Below are 5,499 nucleotides of genomic sequence, written 5' to 3' on the forward strand. Positions count from 1 at the left end.
ATATGGAAATACCCCTTGGGGACTTGGAGGGAAGTAAGGGGGGAGGTGTGGCCGCAAGTTTTGCATTTCTTGCGGTCGCAGGGAAAGGTGCCGGGAGTGGAGATTGGGTTGGTGGGGGGTGTGGACCTGACGAGGGAGTCACGGAGGGAGTGGTCTTTTCGGAACGCTGATAGGGGAGGGGAGGGAAATATATCCCTGGTGGTGGGGTCCGTTTGGAGGTGGCGGAAATGATGGCGGATGATACGCTGTATATGGAGGTTGGTGGGGTGGTAGGTGAGGACCAGTGGAGTTCTATCCTGGTGGCTAGTTTTCTGCCTGTTTGTCCAATGTAGTGTTTGTTACAGTCCTTGCATGGTATTTTGTAAATGACATTAGTTTTGCTTGTTGTCTGTATAGGGTTTTTCAAGTTCATTAGCTACTGTTTTAGTGTGTTGGTGAGTTTGTGGGCTGCCATGATGCTAAGGGGTCTGAGTAGTCTCGCAGTCATTTCTGAGATATCTTTGATGTAGGGGAGAGTGGCTAGGGTTTCTGGACATGTTTTGTCTGCTTGTTTGGGTTTATTGCTGAGGAACAAATTAGAGGAAACCTTCAAGACCATCAATAATACCCTTACTGGCATAAAATTCACTAAGTAGGAGGAAAACAACAACAAACTGCCATTCCTAGATGTCACAGTAGAGTTAACAGCCATTGGGGAACTCCAAACCAGCGTCTATAGGAAAACAACACATACGGACCAAATATTGAACTACTGAAGTAATCATCCCAGCAGCCACAAACGAAGCTGCATCAGAACATTATTTCAACGAGCTAACACACACTGCAGCACAGAGGAACTACGCAGAGCAGAGGAAAATCACCTATACTGTGTGTTCAAAAAGAATGGGTACCCAATGCCCAATGAACACAGTCCGCCAATTTGTCTCCTATTAGTGGAAGTATCTTCTCCATGTCTACTCTATCCTAGCCTCTCAGGATTCTGTACATTTCAATCTGATCTCCCCACCACCCCTCTCCGGCCCCTTCTAAAATTCATCAAATACAGACAGAGTCCTCAACTGCTCCTCCTATGGCAAGACCTTCATTCCCACAATCATTCTTGTAAATCTCCTCTGCATCCCCTCCAAGGCCAGCACATCCTTCCTTAGATACAAGGCCTAAAACTGTTCACAGCATTCCAAATACATTCTAATCAAAGCTTTATATAGCTTCAGCAGTACACCCTGCTCTTGTACTCTAGCTCTATTGAAATGAATTTTGCCTTCCTAACTGCTAACTTAACCTGCGTGATAGTCTTAAGAGAATCCTGAACTTGAACTCCCAAATTGCTTTGTATTTCAGGTTTCCAAAGCCTTTCCCCATTTCGAAATTGGTTTATACCTCTATTCTTCACCAGTATGCACCAAAGTTAATAATCTCACATTTTCTCACATTGTATTTCATCTGCCATTTCTTTTCCCACTCTCCTAGCCTCTCCAAGTCCTTCTGCTGCCTCCTTGCTTTCTCAACACCACCTGTCCTTCCACCTATCATTGTGTCATCTGCAAACTTAATGACATTGTCCTCGGTTCTGAAGCCTGAGGAACAGCCTTTTGCAGTCTTACTAATGGGTATAACCAGAATCTCAGTCAAATTATTCAAATACAGTGATAGACACCTGTGGATAGGATGTAGTGAATACTTGGAAGTGCATGCCAGAAGTAGATACCTAGTGCAGATTTGAGACTGTTTACTGAGAGATTGAAGGATGTTTATTGAAGAACCTTATGAAGAGATTGATAGAGTTCAATAAAGTTTAATTAAAGTATGGTCTGATAACTATCATTTCTCCTTGATAAAGTGTTCAATAAAGTTGTGTTGGATCTCTTGTCATAGAGTCATAGACTCATACAGCAGGGAAAAAGGCCCTTCAGCCCAATTCATCCATGCCGAATAGCTTTCCAAAACTGAACTAGTCCCTCTTGCCTGCATTTGGCCAATATCCCTCCAAAGCTTTCCTATCCATGTACCCGTCCAAATGTCTTTTAAATGTTGTAATCCTACCAGCATTTACCACTTCCAGTTTGTTCCACAAACACACTACACTCTGTGTGAAAAAGTTGCCCGTCAGGTCAATTTTAAAATTTCTCCTCATGTCTTGAACCTATGAACTCTAGTTTTGGACTCTTCTACCCTAGCGAAAATGACCTTTGCTATTCACCCTATTGGTGCCCCTTAAGATTTTATAAACCTCTATAAGTTGACCCCCCTCAGCACCCTATGCTCCTGGGATAAAAGAAGTCCCAGCCTATCCAGCCTCTCTTTATGAAGAAAATGCTCCAATCTTGGTAACATTCTTCTAAATCTTTTTTGCACCCTTTACATTTTAATAACATCCTTCCTATAGCAGGGTGACCAGAATTGTACACAGTACTCCAAATGTGACCTTACCAATGTCTTGTCTATCTCATTTGTCTATCTTACTGCATAACACGCTTGAGTTAAAAAGGGTTACTGCAAATTTTTCAAGGTGAGTCAGGGTACATTTACCCACTCTTTCACTTAACAATACTTTCTATCTTCAAAAACCCTTATAGATAGTCAAATCTCTGAGAAGGATCACCAGTTCTCTACTTTGAAATTCCTTGTGATAGACCTACAGGAGATTTCTTCTCAGGAAAATTTCTGCTTTCACTATATGCTCGTCTTTCATTAATATATCTTCCTGATACCATTAAATTGTTAACATAGCTCATTTACTCCTTAACATGTGCTCCTTTATCGTATTCATTCAACATCCTGGTCTTCCTTTGCTATCTTCTGTTTCTGGAGCTCTGCTCTTATTGACATTTAAGCCAATCAAAACTTCATTTTTGTCCAAACTGCTAAGCTAACATTGCCTTTACTGCCATAGACCTGTTTTCTCTGACAGAAACCTGCGCCCTGTCCATTGTTCTGGGTTTTTTTTTATTTTTCTGCAGTAGCAGACTTCTGTTGCTTGGTAACAGCTTTTATTTAACTTCTCATTTACACTTGCTTTCTAAAGAACTGGCCTATACACCTGAAGGGTTCTTTTTTAAAATCCTAATTTGAATGCATGCAAACAACTTCTCAAATGGCATGGTATGACACACAGATTCAAAAATGAAACTAAACTGCGTCCTCTCCTTCTTAAGCCACACAATATATATAGAAATACAAATCAAACTTAAAGCTGTGCATGGTTCTGTCCATTCTGAACTGAAATTTTGCACGAAAAATTAAAATATAGCATTAAGCATTCGTAACAACCGAAACAAAGAAATTTGCTAAAGATAATTCGATCATGCCCCAGGCTGTCTTTAATTCTCCACTTTGTTGATGCCTGTGCTTTCTGTATGATAAGTGTAAGCATTCTAATTAAAATGATTTTGGCTGCCTTCATTCAGTTCTTTCTGAATGATGGCCTACAACACAGTACCCTTTCTAATTTGAGGCTAAAATAGACAGGTATTTAATCAGTAAGTGGAGTTGACGATTATCAGATGAGCCATGGTCTCATTGAACGGCAGAGCAGACTTTATGGGCTGATCACTTCTCGGCCTTTTGGCTAAGGTCATGTGTAGTTCTGTTCTTGTCAGTTTTAATACGTGATAGGTCCATGAATTAGGGACTGAATATTAATTTGATTTTATGGGCTGAATGGCCTATTTCTGCTGCTATATCTTATAGTTTTATTGACATTAATTAGTAATTTCTCTAAAGTTATAATATGGCCCAGATGGGGATGAGAATTAATGTACTGGTGTACAGTATAAGGATTCGGAGAGCTTTTAGGTATTCCTTCTGTGTGCTGAAATTCCTTTGAAATTGAACAGTCAGAATATCGAGAGAAATGAGCTGCTGAAAATTGGCCAGTTCATTTTCTCTACGCATGAAGCCAAATGCCAGTTTTATGTATGGTGAAGAAACTGTAAGAGACTGGGTAACCTGAATGCCAGATATATGAATGCCCTTTTTAATTATCAAGGCTCTATGTCTTTGGTAACTTGCAAAATGACAAATAATTGTTGCTGAATGTCTACATATCAAACAAATGGAACCAAAGAACAATGGCTTATGGTGTGTCTTCATACTATGGACAGTGTGTTGATAATAAGGCATTTATTATTTTAGGGTTGCCTTTTCATATTGAAATGATAGAGGATGCCTAGATGTGCATTTGTTCTTTTTAATACGTGGTGGTCATTGCACACTGACTAACTACCACTCGATCTTAGCGGGGAGTTTATGGTAAAATGTACCATTCATCCTAGCATTCAGAAGGCATTCCATTACCTGCCCCAAGCTCAACCTGGTGTTTATGGTTCTTCTTTCTTTTCATGCCTACTGGTAGATAAAGTATGTGCTTACTCCCATTGCAACAGTAAGACTTTCCTAGTACAGGTCACTAACCTGTCACCAGAGGTTATAATGTGAGGGGTGCCACTCAGCATCCAACTGGACTGACTGCTATCAGAGTGGCAGAAGAATTTAGCCACAGTAGGAATGCACCTTGCCTTTGCTCTCAAACATTGGAGTGGGACTCAAACTCAGACCTCCTGGCTCAGAGGAAGGGATGTTACACTGTGTGTCAACAGGCCTATTCTCTTGTATTTACTAATGGTCTAATAATCAAATAGCAATTATCTTCAAAAGGCAGAGGGAGAGCTGAGCAGAGTAAACTTCTCGTCAAGGATACATTGGTGGAAGCATGGTGTTCCGATTCAATAACCTGAAGTCAGGTCAGCAATACTATGAATGATTGGCCTAACGTGTGGCTTATACATATACTTGCAGATTGCTATGTCTCAGTCATAGAGACGTACAGCTTGAAAACAGCCTTTGGTCCAACTCATCCATATCGACCATCCATATGGTTTTGGAAAGAATTCTGAGGGATAGGATCTATGACTATTTGGCAAAGCATACCATGATTGAAGGCATGGTTTTGAGAGGGGCAGGTCATACCTCACTAATCTTATTGAGTTCTTCGAGGAGGTGACAAGACAGGTCGATGAAGGCCGAGCAGTGGATGTGGTGCATATGGACTTCAGCAAGGCAGTTGATAAGGTTCTCCATGGTAGGCTCATTCATAAAGTCAGGAAGTATGGGATACAGGGAGATTTGGCTATCTGGATTCAGCATTGGTTGGCTGACAGAAGGCAGAGAGTGGTTGTAGATGGAAAGTATTCTGCCTGGAGGACAGTGTTGAGTGGGGTCCCTAAGAGCTCTGTTCTTGGGCCTCTGCTGTTGGTAGTTTTTATAATGACTTGGACGAGGAGGTTGAGGGGGGGGTTAGTAAGTTTGCAGATGACACAAAGATTGGAGGTGTCGTTGATAGTATCGAGGGCTATTGCAGGCTGCAGTGTGACATAGACAGGATGCAGAACTGGGCTGAGGAATGGCAGATGGAGTTCAACCTGGATAAATGTGAAGTGATGCATTTTGGAAGGTCGAATTCGAATGCTGAATATAGGGTAAAGACAGGATTCTTGGTCG

At 41.3% G+C, this 5,499-nt stretch overlaps 1 pseudogene; it reads left to right on the plus strand.

The window, feature by feature from the left end:
• Positions 1-3,548: 3,548 nt before the first annotated feature.
• LOC122555605 lies at positions 3,549-3,670 on the plus strand (annotated as a pseudogene).
• The last annotated feature ends 1,829 nt before the right edge of the window (positions 3,671-5,499 follow it).

Source organism: Chiloscyllium plagiosum, chromosome 12, assembly GCF_004010195.1.
Source record: "Chiloscyllium plagiosum isolate BGI_BamShark_2017 chromosome 12, ASM401019v2, whole genome shotgun sequence".
Lineage (NCBI taxonomy): Eukaryota > Metazoa > Chordata > Chondrichthyes > Orectolobiformes > Hemiscylliidae > Chiloscyllium > Chiloscyllium plagiosum.